A 22,774-nucleotide genomic window follows, 5' to 3' on the forward strand; every position below is an offset into this window, starting at 1 on the left:
ACGATATTGTGATTTCATTACCTTGAAATCGACCAAGTGGATATAATATTAATTCAGGCCAGGCTGATTTATATCGGGACAATGTCTTGAAACTCAAAAATCAACTGCGCATGCGCGAGTTTTATCGGCCGTTCGCGCAAGCTGGCCATCCCGAGTTTCAGCTGTAACACTGTTTCCGGGGGCGATGTAATGCATACGAATTTTCGAGGTTAGGATCTCAAATAATTGAGGCGGTGACTCGGAAAGGTTTGGGAAGCATTTTTTATTAGGTCGGAAAGTTGATTCTTCAAAGAACGATCGAAATTTAATGCTTGTGCTGTTTGAAAATTCAAACGTACACATTTTGTGCAAGTTGGCTCGCCTGCATCACAGACAAAGATATCGTTGCGGGAATATTTCGCCGGCCAATGAAATTGAATTACTTGGCGCACGCGCGGTTGATTTTCAAGTTTCAAGAGATTTTACCTGTATAACGCGAAGGGTCGACCAAAGGCAATGCCTTTTTGAAATTACGTACATTCCGGGAAAAATGGAGAGTCTCCTTGAATCGAAACGCCGTCCGTGGTACGTCTACAGGTACATATATGTATAGGTTGGTACATACACACGTATAGAGAGTAGCACCTGTAAAGTCTATCAAGTCCGCGAGCGGCTCGACGGGTAGCAAGTAAGCAAGAGGAAACCTGAACGAGAAACGAGTGAAGAGGGAAAAAGGAAAAGGGAAAAGGGAGAAGGGAAAAGGGACGAGGGAGGAGGTCGCGTAACGGCTTCATGGCCTCACCCCGAACATTTTTTCTTTATTTTACGGGACCATCCATCTCTTTCGCCGTCCCCTCAAATGTCGTCGGATAACATGATGCCTTCATTATATATCACATCGCTCTTGCGTCTGTCGCGCCGTAAAAACAAGCTACAAATATGAAACTCCACCACTCTTCTCCTCTTCTCTTCCTCCCCTCCCGTGAATTGTCATACGGTCAAACGAATTTCCTGCGAGATTTTCGTCACGCGACCTTTTACCGCCGAGTGCATACATCGGCAGATATATATCTCCGTTTACGCGTATATTTCACGTCTCGTACTACATGTCACATTTATTAAACTGTCGGCTCTCCTGTTTTCCCTTCAAACTCTTAGACGATATTCGCAGTGAAAATGTAACCGTGACAATCTCAGAAAACTCAACACTCGAATGCGCATGCGCCAAATCATGTTTATCCCACAGGTAGATTCGACCAATTCACGCTGAGGTCTTGGTCTGCTTTTCAGGTTGACCAACTCAGTTGTGACCGGACGCTAGTTACGAAAATTTCCGCGTTCCTCTAGCCTACGCTGCGTTGAGAATTTCAGATGGTCGAAGTGTGACCCATTTGCATTCGAGTCAACGTAACCTCAAAACGCTTGCGCGTATTGGCAACTAGCGTCAAGGCGCAACCAGATAAAGTTGGCCAGCCTGTCTACGCGGACGATAAAGTTAGCGCATGCGCGTTCCGATCTTCATTGTCACGAGACTGTCTCGATATATACATAGACGATTTGCATTGAGAAATTTATTTTGTTGAAATTAATCTACCGTTTGAACCTAATCCAAAATCTAATTTATCCGGAAAAACAATGCCTTGAATGAACTCGCCTGCCGTATTGCATTGTTCACGAATGCTGTTACCACTGCAGCGAACATCTAGTCAGATCCTCGCTTCTAAAAATTCTTGCACTCGATTTTATTACGCAATTCACAGATATTACAGCGGCTGATCAAATGAAAAAAAATGGAACCGACAATTTGTCTTCTGTTTTCAACTTGAATCATCAAGTGAGGGCAAGGCGGGTGAAATGGGCCCACTATAAAGGAAAAAATAACGTTGGACCAATTTCGACGACGCGATTTTATGTCTTTAGCCTAAAAAAAAGTTTCAAGCGTTATCGATATGTTTCGAAATCCCATTCGATCGTACAAGGGAACCACTTTGCCCACTAGGGCCCATTTTGCCAGCCTCTCCATCAAGTGCAAGAAGGAAAGTGAACTGATTAAAATTCGATTAGAACGCTTTGCAGTCTAGGACAATTTATCCTGGATCTTGCAATTGCATATAACGTGGGCAATTAAAAATTTTGAAATCACGATAGCATTTTCTTGGGTCAATCCAACTTTGACAAAATAAGTTTTTCGATACAGATTGCCTACCGCATACATTGAATTTGAATTTCGGGGTATCGATATAAAGTTCCCATAAATCAGGGGGGCCATTTTTACTTCCAGCAATAGATCCTGTGCTACCAGTCGTTGGTATGCATAAATGTTACATGCGCGTACATATATCGAGACGTAATTTATTTATCATTCGTTTATATGTACGTGTATTAATATTTATCGTACACCCGTTTATACAAAATTCTTCCGACCGTTTTTAGAATATTCACCGGCACGTCGCGGGTTCCCCGAGGGAACAGCAATCGGGACTTGTGCGCAATTTTTGAACTCAATTGAGATCTTTCTTATTCAGGATTTCCCTGTCTGATTGTAAGGTGAAGATGTCATATAAATCTAAGAAACATCAAAATTATCTCGAGGTCTGACTTCTTCCTCTTTTCGACGTTGCCAAAAATTCATGCTTCTCAAATCTAACGTCCAACCTAGGACTAGCTTTATTCTCGGCAAGTCCTCGCCTATCTCGACTCATCTTAAGTGAAAAAGAAAAATACGTTACGGTACATAAATCCGGATTATAAAAATGTTGGCGAAGCGGAAGTGAATAGGGGATGCTAAGGATAGTGCGGAGGATGATAAGTTTATTTATAAACCGGAAGTGTAAGACGGCTGGAGGTGAGTCAAGGCGGTGAGCCCTTCGCTCGGGCGGGGTTAAACTTTCCAGACACACTGCATCGCGGTCATCGATTGTGGCATTGAGCCAAGGCCTTCTTATCCCGGTGGTTTCTGCATGTAGAATATACAATACACGTTATACATTATACATGTTACGTTCTACTAGCGACTTCATGCGGACCTTGTTCGCAGTTCCGAAGACGAAATGCCACTGCCCATTTCTTCGTTGCCTGAACGATTGTAGAACTCAGTCTTATACCTTACCAATTGTTGTATCCAATTTGCGTCACTCTACAAATTACTGAGCAAAATTCCGGAATGAAATGAGTATAATCGTTACGATAATGGTTCAAATGCTGTTGGAATTACAAGAAAACATGGCGCAAGTAACTACACTAATATTCGTCTGATATTCAATGTTGTCAATGCTAGATGATCAGGTTACCGCAACGTTAAGTCTGTTTGTTTAGTTTACTACCTTTTTTCACTTTTAAACAAAACCTCAACGTCAATTTATCATACCTACACCGACGTCAAACTACCGGAATAGTTACAAGAAAATACGGTACGAGTGAGAATAATAAAAAAAATATGAGTTACGTATGCTAGATTTTTTACTCATAACTGCAAAAGTTCATGTTCACTTCTCAACTAGAACTATATTATTCTGTTATGGTAAAATAAGAAAACATTTAAGGACTTGGTATACAGAATTGCAATTTTTTTTCCAAATGACCACATCGCAATTTCACCCAGCGATCGTTACTAACGATAAAACGATCTCTCCGCGGTGTATGTAATATATGAGGTAACATGTAGCATGTGTATACGTATAGGTATACGAGAAAGAAAGAAATCTCGGCGAGCGAAGTATATTACTGGCACAGATTTCATCGTGTAGTCTGATATCCCCTCCCCCCCCCCCCCCCCGCACAACTTTCCGAGGGAGAAGGGTCTTTCATAACTGTACAAGGTTGATCAAAATAGCTTCTCCGCTTTTCTGCTTTACTTTTTCCCTTTTTTCTTCCCCTCTCGCTTCCGCTCGCGACGTTACCATTTTCCCATCTCTCCCGATCCCCCCGATCCACCGCATATCCCAATTGTATTCCGTCGTCAGAGTGATTTTCGCATTCTGTATACAAATACATAGTTATATACTTGTACGCTGGAGCTGCAAAGGGGCCACAGGACGCAAAGATACTTAAACCGAGATGCGTTCGTGAGAGGGGTTCAGAAAAATTCGCGGATTCCGCCGGGTAATTTGATCGGTAAGAGCAGCGGAGATTGTAGCCGCGCCAATGGGGTGTGAAATTGGCTTAAGAACTGGATTTTCTAAGCTTAAGGTGGTGTGCCTGTCCGTGTATTGCGTCTTGAAACCCGGGAAAACCGGTGTAATTCCTAGTGGTTTAAAATTGCTTGCACTGCATTTTCGGCACCGTCGACAATGGATACAGGTTCGATCGCTGGCTTCTGAAAATCCATTCGCTTCTGCCGGTGAAATATCATAAACCTGGTTTCTCGGTAAATCCCGATGGAACGGTAGATTACGCAACTAGTGCGGGAATCACCTACGCGTACGTGTTGCGCAAACATTTTTTCCTTACTGACTGCACAGAATTCGATTTCGCGTACCCAAATTCGTATGCAAAACTGTAAATTTCCGCACTAGTGCGGAAATTGAATCGAAATATCTTTTTTATCACAGATACGTCGAACAGTCGATTTTCGATATCAGGCACGTGTTACGGACATCAAAACCCGACAAGTATTCGTTATAAACAAGCCAGACAAATTTTCTTGTCACGTTTCCACAAAAGTTTCCAAACAATTTCGGTAATTATAATCAAGTCTACGAATATCGAAAACATAATTCTTTTCAATATATATCAATCAAGTTCTCACCGAGTTTTTAAACTGTGTGAGAAAAATTTCTAAAAATTGTGAGTTGCAGATAATTGATTCAATGACGATGATTTATCGAAAATCTTCATGCACTTAATATTGAGAATCTTTTACATGATGGCGGTTGTGAGAATATTTTCAAATTCTTACGACAAAAATTATCGTCAAACTCGGAGAATCGATTCTATGAAAATTCTGCATGAAAATCTGCGCGAGTCTTCCGATTTCTATTTGTTTTATGGAAGTCCAAGGGGAAATTAAAAAATTTCCCAATACTTTCCTTCAAGTCCTTTTAATATGAAATTCTTCAACTTCACTGTGACGCATATTAAAGTAGAAGTATTTTGTTTTTTTTCTATCCGTATACGTAATTGTATTTCATATTTATTTACAATTCCTTTATCATAACAGAAACGTATCATTTTTGGAGATCTGTATAAAGTAAGTCTCGTTAGGTATGAATCTACATGCCTAGGTGTAGGACAATACGTGCATAAGAAAAAATGACAGTAAATCATCTGGCCTCGGTAAAATGTGAAGGAGTGAAAAAAAAAAAAACTGAAAACTTTGGAGATTAAAAATTTAGCAATGACAATTATGCGACCGCTGAATTTTCGTCGTTGCAAAACTTCCAAAATATCCCTAAACAATAATCCTAACCGTATCTACGTCTACGGTGTGAGAAAAAAAGCTCCCTAAAATATCGGTCGGTTTTTATCCACTTGATTCGGGGATCACGAGGCGATTATCGGTGCAATCGCGTCACGAGTTGTGCGAATTGCGAGGCAATAAGGTGCAGGACAGGCTGATATTACGCCGGACGAATCCGGTCACGGGACATTTATCGTCGGGCGATAAATACCTGATTAGTACGGGGGTGGCTATAATTCCCCGTACATATAATATCATACGCGTGTGAATTATAGGTGTTGGAGGAGAGATTGGTCGTACGCTCTGAAATATATCGCTGCGGTACGTCTAGGAGCGATGATTATGGTTATATTGAATCGATTTACAACACAACAGCCGTAACATAAGCGAAAATTTGCTGCGACGACGACACCTCGCGTTCTAAACGTGCATGTGACGAATGATTCACTCAATATTGCGACGAGGTGCTCCCCCCCCCCCCCCCCCCCCCGAAATATCGGCGTTACTCAAACGGATCAGGACTCAGAAACGTATTTCTGATCACTTCTTTTCCCCCTGAATCTAATTTCGATATTTGTTGTTAGGGATTTTTTTTTGAAATTATGTCAAACTGATAGGAAAATTTTAACCAATTTTTTAATCGAAGATCGTGTTCGGATTTCGAAAACGTTTCATCGTGTTTCAATCTATTGGTGAATTTTTATCGACTATGATTCGTGATCTTTTAATTGAAGTTCGGGTTGCTGAAACAACAGAATTTATGCCTCTGTGATTGTTGACGCGACAGCGTAATTTTTTTTTTTTTTTTGTTTTTTAATATATTTTAAACACCGGCGACTAAAACCCGTTGAAATTTTTTTGATCGACACGACAAGTCATCTTAGATGGGTACTTTGATAGAATTTTAGTTAACAAGTGGAAAATTCTCCAAGCTGCTAAGTTTCAAGTAATCAGGAATTGTGAGATTTTTTAATTTACAAATTATAGCATCAATGATGTAAAAAAATTCGTTACCGTTACTTTGAGGTATGGATAATTTGAATTGTACTATTACCGTGATGTACTGTGAACATGGAAAATTAAAAAAATTCATAATTATTGTAAGATTCTTTATAACCTACATGCGGGTAAATGTCGCGATTTAAAAATTCATTAGAAATAAACATAATTGAACATATATCACAATATTTAAAAATTCTGAAACGAAATCATTCATTCAGTCAACGAAATTGAAAATATGTCAATCCCGAGATTATTTACAGGTTAAATTGTTATTAGTAATATACGGAGAATGAATGCAAAATTAAATTTTTTTCAACAAAAGATTTCCAAAATCTTAGTATTTCGAATTCGCAATACCAAGAAATTGAATGTAAATGCAATTAGAAGTTCCTAATTATCTATTTTGAGATCGTAGTTTAATAGAAAAACATGCAGAGGTGGATGAAACCAACAAGAAATGTAAATTCAAAGACCATGGATTCCTAACATCGATTCCGTTCTACGGAAAGTATAAAATAAAATATTGTCCACAATTATGTATGCAAATTAATTTTTCGACGTCATCCTTTAACACTTTGAGTCACAAATTTTTCAACTCAATATTTTAGGCACAATTTTGTCACTCGGAAGTTTCCGGGATCGCTAAACACGAATCTTAGGTAAGAATTTGATAATTTCCACATCCAAGATGAAAGATCCAATCTTTCGAACGTAAAATTGAAAAAACTATAAAAATTCGATGATTCTAGCCGGACCTAGTTACTCGGGAATTTTTTGGGATATACGAAGTAACAAACATCATTTGAAATTGTAAATGAACTGTGATAGGGCTAGGAAATGGAAATATTCGAGGTGACACTCAAAGGGTTGAAACAGCAAAAATTCCTTTCCCATATTCCCGAGAGATTTCCAACTTTTGCATACCCTTGAAAAATGAAAAACCAAGTCAAAAAAAGAGCCCCACTCGGTTATTAATTAGCGCATGAATATCGACTCTCGAGCCTGAAACACCGGAGTTCTCGGTTTTTAATTGCCGGTTAATGCTGACTAGCTATCACCGCTTCCCGCGGTATAATTATCGTATCGGCTATCGCGCAGTTTCAATTAGCCGTCTTTTTATCTCTATCGCTATCACGCTCATTCGCTTGCGCCGCGGCGTACTTCGCCATTTTTTTGCCTATAATGCGGGATGAAGTTTACCCTCGTCTTTTTTTCCACCCCTTAGAAAGGCTGTCTAGTCTGCTCGGGTTGATCACCCGCTCTCCGCCCTATTTTTCTTTTTTTTTTTTTCTCTTTTCAAGAAATTTACATTCGATAAATCCCGTTATCGATTATACGGGCAGTTTCGGTATAAGTATAGCATGAATACGAGTATATCTGAATACTCCAACTTTCAAATAACAAACGAAAATCAGCTCAATGAACAGGAAAAAAGCAAAGAAGGACGATCGCTTCAAAGTATATTCAAACTTCTCGATTTGTTTTCGTTTCATTTTTTCATTCGGTTATGAGTGCGGTTAGTTAAAATTTTGTTAACGTCATCTTCTCATTTATTCTTATAGACACGATTTCCATTTATAGAAATTGGTGTTTAAATTTGCTGAAACGTCCCAAATTATCGTCCTAAAAACCGAGAACTGAGCAATAAAATAAAACTCTAATCGGTACTTTGCAATCCTACGTAAAAACAAAACGAAATACTTTCAAAATATGAATACGTGAATAGTTATTGGTTTTCGGTTACAATTGTAATACCACTGGAAATATGAGTATTCACCGGTATCAATGAAATTTTACCGATTGTATTTCGTTAGAAAAATTCTCTGATAATGCGCTACTGCTGACCATGCATGTAATTTTTGCGAAACCATTAGTACTACTTGACTTACAAAATGTGACTGTGATTTCCCACAGCTTTCTGCAATTCCTTGAGCCCTTTAAGGGAAGATCTATTGACGAAGTAAGCCGATTTCACAGCTTCTAGGAATCGGTGGTAGTTCGGTGATTGGGAAATTCCAAGCCTGCAATCATTAACCAGGCAATGATGACGTGCTGTATTTAATTACCCACGGGAGGTTGTTTAACCGTCTTATAACCGAAACGATTCCGCCTATCGCCAACGATTCCACACACCCACAGACATCGAGATCACTTTTATACTTTCGCCGACTAAGTAACGCAACATTACAAGACGTATCAAATAGCTCGAAATTCAACGATATTTTTTGAAAATTTACAATATATTTTCTTAGACAAGTCAAACTTTAAGAAGGTCTGAATATTCTTATCTCGAAAGTCATTCCATTGCAAAAATCTGTGAAAAAATTGGATGTTTTTGAATTTCCTTGACTTAAAAAAGTTTTACCTAAGCTCTATTGGACTTTTTGGAGTCGTGTTCACCGTGCAAAAGAAGCTGTGCGTTATACCATGAAAAAACAAAAGGAATCTCCTCTTCAAGTTTCTAATGAAAGTCGATGATAAGCTGTATTTTCATTGACGATACTTGAAATACTTGAGATGAAAAATGATCGTGAGATACTTCTCAAGTCAATTCGTAACCGCAATTTAATAACAATTCAATTTTCCTCTATTTTCTGAAAATGACGTAGAATCCTGCATAAAATTTATTGGATAATAGGTATCTAGAAAAAAGTTTCGTCTCAATCGGTATCCACTATTCATGCATAATTTTTTTCTCACATTGCAATTAAAACCACATCGCTTCGTTACCGTGATTAAATCAATACAAACGAATTTTCGAAAATTCATTTTTGTTGTCAATAAATAGACCAATTGTTCTTCAAGTAGCAAACAAAATTTGTTTTCGGAGTGATGAAAATTGAGTTGGTTATCTTAGCGAAATAGCAGTGCATGAGAAAAAACGTCACAAGCCAAGATTGCACTAATTCTAGAAGTTGAGCATTTAATATCATATAAATTTTTTCTCAAATTCTTCACACTTTCGAACGAAAATCCAGTGCAATTCGTAAAAAAATTGTAATAAAGAAGCTTAAATAAAAAACAACAAACTTGAAAAAAATAAGAATGTAAGTGCAAAGTGCAACAGGGACGATGCATCTTAGTCAACTGCTGGGCCTAACGAACCGAAAAGAGAACCTGGGACAGGAAGTAGACCGGAGGCGAGAGAGGTTGAAGAAAAATAGCAAGAACTAATTGTGCAGAGAGCGAGAGAGAGAGAGAAAGCTGGGAAATCGATGAAATACCTTACAGTAGCATCGTCGTCAAATTGACCGTTAACGTCGGTATTATTGCTCGGCTTCAGTCTCCGTTTATTGCCAATTAAATATCCAATCGTTCGCCGTTGCTGCTCGTCTTCGATTTTACACCCGTGTTCAGCTCGGGTCTAACTGTGTAAAAAAACGATCGGTAGAAAGAACACGGCGGTAGAGAAAAAGTAATGCGTCACTTTGTTTTCAGAGTGCGGACTAAGCCGTTGCAAAAAAAAAAAAAAAAATGAAAAGAAGGAAAACGTTTTGGAGAACGGGCGTATTGTTGGAAGACCATGTGACAAAAAGTAAACGGGAACTTGAAGGACCTCGCATGCAATCATTGGAAGGTCTTGAAAGGACTGTCTGAAAACTTTTCACGACGATTAGAAACTGCAATTACTAAGTCAACTTGCGGGTACAAAAGCTTGCAAAACTACTCGAATGCAGCATTCGACTTTTAACGTTTTTAAAACTAGATTCATGCGTTATAATTGATCCGCTGTTTCGTATATTTGTACTTTCACAGCGCCCGAGAAATACAGATGAAGGAGAGTCGCAGGGTGGGATGCAAAAAAGCAGATCCATATTAGGCTTGCAAAGCTCATTTTCGGTTATTACTGTAAAGAAAAATTTTGATTCGGACGATAGTTTTAGGAATCTCGGTCTTATCCGTGGATTTTCTGATATTGGATAACACTTCGGTATCTCTTTTACATTTGCTCGACTCGCCGAAATTTAGCCGTTGTTACGTCGTACAGTTCAAGAAAAGTACTGAATAAATAACCTTTACGTAATCATGAGCGTGGCACAGCTGAGATAATAAAGTTTTGTCTGGTTGTTTTTGTGCCTGAGATTGCCCCGTGAAGGTAAATATTTGTCTCAAGCTAAGAAGTAAGGCAATAGTGTTTTTCATCTTTTTACTCGTCGTGTTTTCATACTTCTTACAACGAGTTACGTTATAGGGTGGAGAAAATGCAAACTTCGCGCATTATACCGAGACGAGATATTAATTTATGCGAAATGTAAAATCGATTTCTTTAAGACTCGACGGTATTCAGAATTACGCGACGATTTCAATGCCGAGATTTATGAAAGAGTTGAATCCGGATCTCATCAGTTCAATATAACCGATTGAATTTTTGGATTCAAAAAAATTTCTGAACTTTAGCGGATATTGGTATGCAAAGGCTTTTGAGGACACGAAATTTGCAAATTTAAGCTTTAATATTCTGGTGTGATGTTTGAATTCGACTAGCCTAAGAAGTTCTGGGATAACGATTTTTTCACGATTCACTATTATCTTCAGTATTATTCTTCCGTTACCAACTATTCTTCACCAACTATACTTCAAATTTTCAATTATTCGTATCGATAAAGCTAAGAAACATCGCAGCTTTTGCAACGATAGAAAAGTTAGGCCAGTGTAATTGTAAGGTACGATCATATTTGTAAAAACTTACGATACACAAATATTCAGAATTAGAATCAATCAAAATTAAAATCAAGAGCGTATACATCAGTTTTTCATTCCGATCGTTCCGAGATGGTTTAAAAAATTCGTATGGATTCGTTCAAATTAACTCCACGATGACTTATTTTTCGGAGAATTCACTGCAAAATTATTGGTATTTTGATGATTAGAATCAATGTGAGTGCAATGCTGTGAAATTTGATATTACGATTTGATATGCCGATACCACGCAGGTAATAAAAAAAACAACTTCTCAATGGGATTATAACAAATAGTTTTCCCATCGTGTCTAATAGACTTTCAACTATTTGAAAGCAATTTGAAATGGAAAGATTTCATTTAGACTCTATACACATAATATGAAAATGTAATATTTTTTGGGAATGAGAGTCTACTAAGGAAAATGGTTAATAAAAGTCATAATTTATTTAATTTATATTGTCGTTAATTACGAAAGTGAGCTTTACTCATCTGGTTACCGAAAAATCTTTGAAAAATCATTGAGCTAAATAATGTTTGGTTAAAAAATAAAAAACACTAAGAAATTTCATTCGCTCCTATTACCCCACATTTCGGGAAATGGGAACCATTGAATGTCTCATATCTCGTGTATGGGAGTCATTGATTTAAGTAAGCCTTACAAAAGTCTAATCTTAGGTTTCAATCTTTCTCAAAAGACTCCAATCTTATTTGCCTAGGTAATCATTAACCTAATAATAGTAAATTAGAAGTATTTAGTAACAAAGTCATATAGCTTCCATTACCTGCAACACGTAGACTGAAAAGAAAATAAATAAAAAATAATACTTTTAAGCCGATTTTTATCGCAATTTCAAGAGTGACACCTTAAATTAGACAGATATGGTGACGTATCTGGTGTAAATGTAACATAGCAAGTAAGCATTTTAATTCCTTCCTGAAACGTTGAAATTTCATACTTTTCATAAGAACAGTGACGTATGTCACCTCAAAATTTTTGACAGCTGTCGGTGGCAGTTGTCCTCAACGCTGACAATTGTGAAAATTTCTGATGTTACATAAATCGCGGCGAACTATCGTCCACGACGGTTGGTCACCCTGTCAAACAGCCGTTCTCGGATTGTAGAGCGTGCGCATTAAATTTTAATAGACGACGGAACGTGCAGTCGTTAGGAATTCACTCTGCACGTGCGGCTATAATTTCGAAATAAAACATGTGAAAAAGTATCGATTCCTCACTCGTTAACCACCCCCTTAAAACCGTGTCGATTCGAAAAAAAAAAGAAAAAAAATGACAAACGCGATGTTACAAATGCCATACATGCACGACGTCCATAAAAAGCGCGTTCTGACCGCCTTTCGGAATGATTCCGGAGAGGGATGGGAGTCGGAGCCAATTTATTACAGACTTGTCGCAATAAACCGGCGACACAAAGCGGAGAACAAAGATGTCGAATTAGTAGCGGGCCATGCACACGCCGAAAGGCTCGGGGGCATTGTTTTACACACACGGTAAAGCTACACGGCCTGTGTTAGCCCAGGTGGACCTCTTTTGTCCTCGTCGTCACGCCGCGTTTGCCCCTTGACGATTACTTCCGAATGGCGTAGTCCTTTGGGGAAACCGTGACGAGCGAATCTCCGAGCTTATTCGGGACACCGCGATAATTCGTGATGATGAGAATAGAGAAAAAAAAAAAAATAAAAACCAAAAACATCGAGAAAAATCCCCATCGAATCGTGATGACGAAATGGAATTAATTCCTCTTTACCCTCCGGGCTTCTCGCCTCTTCCCATTGCAGGGCGAGTCGTCGATTTTGGCTACAATCCGGCCGGTTAAAGGGCAGGAGCAACGGGTCTGAATATCAAGGCACTTCCCCTGGTAAGTGACCGTTTCAATGAAATTTTCAACCCAAAGTTCGCCGGTTGGCCACCCGTCGGTCTTCAGGATTGATGGCCGTGTCCTTCGTCGGCCATTCAATCCGTCGGGACTAAGGCGCAACAATTCCGATCACTCTTCAGCTGTACATTTTCCAGCGTTGACGGAAAGCTTGAGCCATGATACTCGGTTTTTTTTACGTGTTCTTACAGGCTGCAACCGCTGCCGTTTGCTTGCAATGGAACATGTACTCTTCACATGTGTCTGTAAGATCGGTTATCAAAGATATTTGTTACAACACCGTGTAAGTTGGATTTGGTAGGCCTTTGAAGAAACTGGTTAGGCTGATTGTAAGATGTGAATGAAATTTTTTTTATCTCGTATAGTATGAATTTAGCAGGAATTTTTGAAAAAATTTTACCTCATGGTTATGGTTTGAACATCAAAAGATACATTTTACACAGTTGATTCGATATGATTGTTAACGTTTAAATAGTAAACATCAACCGTGAATTTTTCGGCATCATCGAAGGTACTGTAACGTGGTTCGCATCTGGACTGAAACGTCGGTATGTATCGGTAACAGGAATCTTCATCCAGAAATCCCCTTGTACATTCACCGTCACCCCACAAAATTTTCGTATCAACGCTCGTACGAGATCTCGCAGCAACTTGTAATGTTTCAAATACAAAAGTACAGTTTTTGACCCATACAAAGATAGCAGATTTTGAGAGCAATAAAACGCACAAAAGAAAATACCTCTAGCCACAAATACACGAAAGCACATCGAATAAATACGAAACTATCGTCTTCCAGTCGTCTAATCGTTAATTATTTTTACGGTCCGTCGCGCATCAATAGCATCTATTTAACGCGAATTTGAAAATCATTTATCCGACGACCCGTTTTCAAAAACTAAACACAAAACGGAAGACTACGGTGCGCAAACTGGCCGATGAAATTACGGAAATATTCGAGGACGCGAGTAGGGCTATCACCGGATTCACGGTGTCCAAACACGAGTGGCCATCCGGAGATTCGAGACGTAGCTGCTGGACCGGATATTTTGGCGGTCCATTATCCTGCACGCAGGAGTAAAACCGCAACGCGCGCAGTTCGAAAAATCAAAGTAATACGAGCAGCTGGGGTGGTTTGAAAAAGAATGTCGGGCGGAGGGATCGGCGGAAGGAGACGGGCGCTAAGGCCGGAAGGAGACGCGTATTCCGAAGGCATGTACTAGCCGAAAAAGTAGAATCAATTTTTATCAAATTCCTGGAACCCTGGGCGTGCCATGACCATCGAGTATATACGGCTTCAGGTTTATTGTCCCCAGGCATCGACAATGGGTACAATGAAACATTTTCTCTCATGCGTCGCATTGGTCGCGCCCTTTGAGGCGTGCATGGTCACTTGATATTAACCCTGTAACATTTCGTTCCCTCAAAAAGGTTCGACAGCAACGAATGTTTTTTCGCTGTCTACGTTTTTCTTTTCCATTGTCATTTTTTTTCTCTCCTTTTCTTCTTATCCTTTTTTCTTTTCTTCAATTCTCTTCCCTCCTGTAGAGGGAGGGTTTCAATTTCTCACTGACAAAAGAAACCGGTGAGATTTAGAGTTATTGAAGGTGCAAGGTCGAGGTGATTTATGGAACATAATAAACCACGAAACCATGATTTGAGAAGTCATAGCAGTCTTGGGAAAGTTTACCAAACAATTTCTTCCATCTTATTTTAGTACCAAATCCGAATGATCTATCTAATTTTCATGCATCACTGTGCTTATTTAGTTTTTTCAATGGATTGTACGCACAAATCGCTGGATATGACTTTGCAATATTAGAAATACTTATGTCTTCCAGCACAGGATAACCTCGCTTGTATCAAGTTATCATTACTAACCGATTAACCAGACAAAGTATCATTTTCAACGAGTTTTAAAGATCTCTTTTTCAAATAAAGTCAGTCACGATTTGAACTGACTAAAATCACGGGTATCCTTCGGTTGCCATTCGTGTGTTCAAAGTTATTTCCTCACGTCAAAGATAGATTTATTGTTTCAGTTAGATACAACCTATCGCATTCCAAGCACAGCTCTTTAACCTTCGATATGTAATTTTCTGTTTTTGGATACAAGTTTTTTTAGTTTCATAACCACCACGGTAATTATTGCATGAATTGCCAACGAGTATTAAGGCGTGATTCTGTGAGGTCTAATTATCAGTTTCGCAATACAGGGCCCAATTTCATCCGGCTCGTCTTGAGCGTCAAAGTATAATATTGTTTTAATGGACAAAACGGGACCGCAGCTGGTGCGATAAAATAAGCAATAACGGTACTTGGCGATGCTTTTGCGGGATTTATTATGTGACCCACACTCGGTCATTGCCAGCACTCGAGGGTTAAATATAATACCGTGCGGCGTTCTGTACAATCAGAGGAAATAATTACCTCTGTAATAATTAATATCGGCTTGACTGTTCATACCGTGATGTTGCTGCTGATGCTAGTGCTTCGGGGAAAGCGTATTATCAGCCGAAATTGGGATCCTTTCGAACTCGTCGACAGACGGATAATCAGAGTTCAGCTGGTATCTACGGCCAAGAGATCCAACGTGGACCATTTGTACGTATTACTCGACTTTTGTGCAATTTGTATCAAGCGATGGTCAGGGAAGCTGATTAGCCGAAAATCCGTACTTTTTGTCAATTTCATAAATACAAGATCGACGTATATTGAGCATTTGTCAAATTGTTACGTTCGTGAGCCACGAAGGTTTCTTTGAAAATACAAGAGTTATGAACAAAAGTTCAGATATACGTGTGTCATTTTAAATCACTACGAAACATTAAAAATTTTATTCGTAAAATAATGTTGCGTAGAAATGCAATGAAACGCTTTGTTACACATACTCGTATCGTGAAATATTTCATTCTACAACGTAGAATATTAAACGAGTGAAAAAAAATCTGTCCGAATGAATCAGATATCACATATTTAAATTGGAAACTGATAGTGTGGTCTAATAGTTGTAAAACTAGTTTTCAAGGACATCGCTGTTGCGTAAAAGCTGAAATTGAATTTTAAGGGATTCCAAAAGAAGCCTCATCACTTCATGGGAATTAAAAAGGTTTCATGGCTTCTGAAAAGACTTCCAAGCGGTTTGATATAATTTAAAGCTATTTTACACAATTTTAATTACTTCACTAAATTGAAACGTGAATTAAAAATTTCAGAAACTCAAATGACGTTTCAAAAAATAATAATAAAAAAAAAAACAAGATTTCGCTGTTCCGAAACGTTCAAAATTTCTGAGTGTATAATATAATACAAATAAAGTCTCAAAGGAAACTCTGCCGGTAGATTTTCAACAGAGAATCAAGCTGTGGATAAAAATATCGCGTTCACCCGAAATATAGAGTACACAGTAGGGAATTTCGGTAATTCGTCAGGTTGTAAAAAATGTAAAGGGAATCTCAAACATTCGGTGAAAAAACAAAATCTGGTCCATGTACGATTTCGCAGGCTACACATGCGATAATACGTAACGGGACGCTGGTCGATCAAACTGTACGCAAAAAGGGCGGAGATTCGTCTCTGCCTCGCGTTTCTGAAAGTGTGAGTGCATATTGTACACGCATGTTATACGCGTTAGACGTGAGGAGGTGTGATGTGTAGACGTGAATACACACCGCAAGCGAGCAATTGATTGAAAAGGGGATGGAAATGTCGGGATTCGGCGCGATGTTGAAGCGTGCCGTATGCTTGATCATCGGCCTGTGATTTCACCGATGCGAAATCGAGGCCGTATCACCGACCCCTGGTGGAAAAACGAAAAGCAAACAAGAAAATAAAAAAAAAAAAAAAAAAAACAAGTACAAAATGAAATGAAATTTCCTGCCACAGAAATAACGTGCAGGGATTTATTTTCGTTTGCTTTACTTCGTTCTGTTTTTGCTTGCAATCTTGTTACAGGCCACGCAAATATTTTATCCTAATCTCGATGCGCACTGACAATGAGTTTTAAATATTGAAATTTAAGATCGAGGAAAGTTTTCAAGACTGCGAAAATTTTAGACCGTTCAGTAAGCTTACAGTTACATGTTTTCTTCTATTATGATTGAACTAATAAATTTCTGTACGTACGAATTTACGCTATCGAATTCACTTCCGCCTACAATGAGCGAACGATCACCCAAGAGTATAATTCGGCAAGGGAGCAGATAATCTGTCAGTCGCTATTCCCAGAATTTTGACGTCACCGAACGACTGCCGAACGCTCCATGATACGAGCAACCACTTCTTATAAAAGCGCCACCGCGGAGCGACGCTCACTTCTAGTCCGACCACCGCCGAGTCGACATCAGATTTGAGTGTCACAAGACCACATGTGTTGGTTAAATCACAGGTTGACGATGAGTACCCTCTTTTACTTTACCGCACCGAGTTCGTGCATTGTCCCTTCAGGCATCTAGTTCGTGCAACCTCTTTGAGAGCATTTAATTCATGCACTGTACTTGATTGCACCAAGTTCGTGCAATCTTGTCAGCAGCGCCTAGTTCGCGCTATTTTCTATAACCGACTCGTTCGTTTGCAATCATGAAACGCATTATGTGTACTACTTCCTTGAAGTCTGGATATGTTGTCTACTCACCTTTGAAAATAACCAACTTGTGCCTACATTTCTGGACAAACCTGCTCAATCGACAACGAACTAATACTGTTTCTTTACCTTTCAGATTCTTCCAATACAGAGCTATTCACGCTACGTTATAATACCACGGTTACTTTTCCAATTTCCATTAATTTTCTTATGTTACTCTAGTTATTATAATTATTTTTCCAATATATCTTTTCTTCCCGCAGGCTCAGTTTGGTCCTTTAACCGATTCATCCGAGCCAAACCCTCATATCAAACATAGACCAGATACTGAATCTTTTGGGAAACAACGAAATATCGCCAATTGTGCGAAAATTTATATGCTGCAATTTTTGGAATGCTTTTTCATCGAGAGTTTGAAAAAATTTTAGACCCGAGGTTTATAGAAACATCAGAGACGACGGATACTCTGGCTTTTTATCGTGTAGTACCAGATACCTCGATAGATACACTATTAAATTGTTCTACAAATTCTACCTCGAAACCGTTTTATTTTCTTCCGCGATAAAGATATGATAAAAATATTAGCATCAAAATCAATCTGCTCACTGTTAAAAAGTTGATCAACGTATTTCTGAGAAATCGTAAAAGGAATTCGTCGAATTTTTACAACTTTATAGGTACAACAAGTTATAAAAATAACAGAGAAAATTGAATTCTGACCCCGGATTCCATGTCAATAATAATTGATTAACTTGCTGAAAGATACCGTAGCGTGGTTTTGTTTTTTTTTTTTTTTCTTGTACCACCAACAAAATTATTTGCGACGTTGACATCTGATTTGGGAACAATCGCGGGTGCCAATTCATTCTATTGCAACCGTAGACAAAGCTAGGTCACAACAAATATACTTATAATTTGAAGAAGGGAAAAGAAAAAATTTTAATTTTTTCACGAATTTGAGTCCTTTCCAAACGTGGACATGATTTTGCTACGCGATGCCGACTTTCAGTTTAGCTACGATTTTTTATAATTACCCTTTTAATCGATTCGAATTCGCAATTTTTACGGTGCTTCCCATCGAGTGCGGCTTCACTCTGTTACGAAATACTGCCGGTTCGCGGTTGCGCCGGTTTGAGGAAAAGAAAGCAATTTCAATTAAAGGTAATATTCCAACTCCGTTAAATCGTCGGAAACGTAATTATATTCGCGCTGACAACATCTTCCCGCTATTTCTTCTCCCGTTCAACTCTAATTTTACAGTCATTCCTTCACTTGCGAATATCGAACGCTGCACTCGGATCAAAAGTGACTGTTGTTATTCAGTAGAAACTTGTTCAGTTGATTATTAGACTGACGCTGTTAATATTTTAACACTATGAAACCAGTACTAAGCTATTCGACGACAGAGTGATCGATGAACTAGGAACATTAGTCGAAACAACCAAGGACCACATTTTTGGGAGCTTTCTATTTGCATGTATAATATAAAACTAACTAATTCTGAACAATCGTATGCCGGGTCTGATCAGGTAGTGCTTTAACCTGCCCTGATAAATGCTTGATAAAGATGTTGATCCAGTTGTTATTAAGGGGGGAAATAGGTTTGAGACTACGTTTTTCTACTAATTTTCATGAATTTCTTTTGTAAGAAAAGAATGCGGTATAATTCATTGAAACTTTGAGAACATTTAAACCACATATTCAAAGAAAATTCCTCATATTTTTTAAGTATTTCCTCGGAAAATATGGAAAATATCAGCTGCCACCCATCGGAGGTTACCATCAGACTGTACACATGCTGGAGGTCACAGTTTTCATCCGCAATCGATAAAGTTTCAAATTTACATCCCAAAAAAAAACCAGACAACATGAAAATTGCATTATTTAAAGGTATTTAAAGAATAGAGCATAAGTTTTTGCCTTTTTTTTCTTAAACTATTTTTGCAATAAAAAAAATACTTCAAACAATGATATTACTCAAAATTTAGATTCGTGTAGAAGAAAGACATGTCCTGGAAGTAAATTTTCAACTCTATTAATTTCTTTTCCCAGGTTTCAATTTTTGTTTTTGTTTTTTTTTCTCTTCATATTTATTATTTTTTCTCCTAAAATATCCGTACAATCTTTTAAATAAAAGTTGAAAGACTCTCCGGTAATTTTTGCAAATTAAAATATCCAGCAGCACACTCGTGACATGCATTTTAGTGGTTGAGGTCTTTAACGTCCCGGTGTGTCAGCTAAAGGGTTAAGGACAACCGGATACGCGGGAAAAATGATCATGTAACTCAGACCACTTAAAAGTTAGACAAACAATTATCCCGAACTCGTTTTAAATTTCCCTCCGCGGAAAATTACTACCACCGTTATCGAAGCCCGTCTTGTAGTAATTCGGAGTCGCGAGGAAAGTGCCGCATTGTGCTGCAGGCGGAAGTTGAGGCGGGGCGTAGAAGTGTGGCTAACAAGCGGTAAATAATTTATGAGGTTGATAATTGTTGCTCCACGCCAAAGCCGAGTGTGGTCTCATCTGCAAAATTCGGTAGTCTCAGAGGGGGGGGAGGACATTTTGAGACAGAGAACTGCAGACTGTACAGAGTGCGGGATAAGCCAGCGCTCTCTCTTTCTCTCTCTCCCCCTCTCTCTCCCTCTTTCTCTCTCTCTCACCTCTGCGGTGCTTAGAACGATTGAAGCGTCGCTAATTACGACTCGTCGCCCATCCTCCGAGGTGATTTCAGTCGATACTCAAGCCTCTGCTGCACTCGCTTCAACTTTGGCGTAAGAGGTACTGGAGTGTTGGAAAGAGCTCGATTTTCCTTTTGTGAAAACTCAGATACACGGGATATTCGTGCGCGCCGGTAGAAGGAGAATCAGAGGTATCGACGTGAAAGAATTCAAAGTGAATTCGAACTCTGAAAGAAGTCGGGTCGCGAGCCGTATGATTTATATATCCTTGTGCCTTACTTGAGATCATTCTTTTTATTATCCAATATCGTTGACGGTATTATACGACTCGTTCTACCACCGAGCCTGGCTTCTTTATTAATTGAAGCCGTGTAGGCTTAGACTTGCTAAGCTAATTTCAGGCGATTGAATATGCTCAAACAATTCCGATGTTCGGTGTGAAGGCAAATTAACGGCGACGATTTAATTCATTTCGTAGTTCGATAGTTCAGGGAAAAGCTATTGATTAGTTTTCTTCCTGTTTCAACTGTTGTCACAATTTGAGAAAAAAAGATTGAACGATTTAACTCATCGGTTGATATTTTGCCAGACATGAGCAAGGTTCTGTATAATATAGAACGTGCAAAAATAAATTAACAACATTTCTCTATTCCCTCGGAAACCTCTCGACCCAGTTAACCTCGTATTAATACGTTTCACACACATGCAAGGAGTACACCACCTTGAACAAGGACGAAGGAGCAATTACCGCGATTCTCCGCACGTAGGAGAACGACTATCGTTTCAGAATTACAATTGACACGAAATCGTAAGGATAATAATTTGGTTTACGACGATCAAAGCCGGCCCCTCGATATCACGCTTGACCTCAACAATGCGAGTAGAAAGAAGAAGAGAAAAAAAAAGTAACAATATGGTCTACAAAGGATCGACTAGGCGAGGGGGTGTATTTACGACGGGGATTTTCAAGCCCCGGGCGACGATGCGTGCTCAATAAATTCACATTTATACAGCACATGATGTAGCCCACGCAGCACGAATATGTGTCATTGTAATTCAAAGAGCGAGGGTTATATTTCAACAGAGACCAGAATTTTGAAGAAAATTTATACTTTCCAGTTCCACTTTCCAACGTCTCGTTACTGTTCGTAGATGATGCGGTTTTTTTAAATTCCAACAGGCGATGCGTCTACCAACAATAAGTCGAGGATCTTTTTCTAACTTTGGACTAGTCAGGATCGTGTCAATTATGTAACGCCGTTTTAATTATGACTCGACGGGTTAATCACAAACAACAATGTTTGTCTACGTTAGATTATTCGCGATTTTATCCATAGAATGAGGTTTGATGTATAAACTTCACACGGCCTTCGTTTCAGAAGAATTTCGAAGTAACTTGAAAGTTTTTTAAAAACTTCATAGTACTGCAAAAAATTTATCTATATTCAAAACAATACTCCACATAATTTCTACACAATTTTGAATGATTCTTAAAGATTGAGAAAGATTCTAAAGAATATCGACAGATGTCAGAAAATTTACAAAGACTTTACACTACTTGGAGAGATGTGAAAGATTTTCTCACACTTTATCCATACGACATAATCGTATTTCAAAACGAAAATGGGATATAATCTTTTTTCAATTTCATCAAAACGTTTCCTTAAGTTTTCGAGTGCATGACTGAAAAAAAGGCAATCGGCTAATTGCCTTTTTGAAAGCCCTGATTGTCAATAAAAAGAAAAAAGAATACTGTCACGGAATTAAGTATCAGTTCAAATAAAAAATTCATGATTTTGAAACCTGCAGTTCTGCAATGTAAATGTGTATCAGAAAATGCTTCAGGGATTGGAATTTTCTACTGATTCCGACCGAGCTTGAAGTGTATCATGAAAGTATTTCCCATAATCCCAAAAACTCGCTGCACCGCTTAACGTTTAAAAAATTAAGAGTGTGGACTTTTCGACTCGGCATAAGTCTACGATAAAAATGTTGCAATATTTATACTTTTTCCAACTACACGTGTGCGTCAGAAATAGAGAAGTTTGGATAGTTAACTTTAGTGAAGAGTTCTATTTTTAGCAGAAATAAAACTTAATTCCAAGCTATCGATTGATTACAGTTCAGCATCCGGATAAACGAAGTATTACCTTAGACATTTTGTGGTCGATTAACAAAGGCTTCATACCTACGCCGTTATTATTTTTCTTTCTTTCATTAAAAAAATGGCGCTTGACGCCCATCACCGCTGTTAAATAATTTCGTGAAAAAGGGTTTGCGGAACAGACAAGCTCGAAATTTCCCCAGCTCAAGACTGCAGCTGAAGTACAAGTTGAACGGGCTTTCACGTCAGATCTGAAATCAGGATTCTCCAACGGTGCGTGGAGAGGAGGTGAGCGGAATTGAGTGGAGGGTGGATTCGAGCGTGCGATTTGAAAATACGCCGCATCACGTCGCTGCAGCGAGTCGGAGGTGAAGGTGGATGAGGTGGCCGCAGGTATGTACCTACAACCGAGGAACGGAAGGAGAGGATTCGCAGCCTCGCAGGTTTCTCGTGGA

This window comes from Neodiprion fabricii, chromosome 3, assembly GCF_021155785.1.
Source record: "Neodiprion fabricii isolate iyNeoFabr1 chromosome 3, iyNeoFabr1.1, whole genome shotgun sequence".
Classification (NCBI taxonomy): Eukaryota; Metazoa; Arthropoda; class Insecta; order Hymenoptera; family Diprionidae; genus Neodiprion; species Neodiprion fabricii.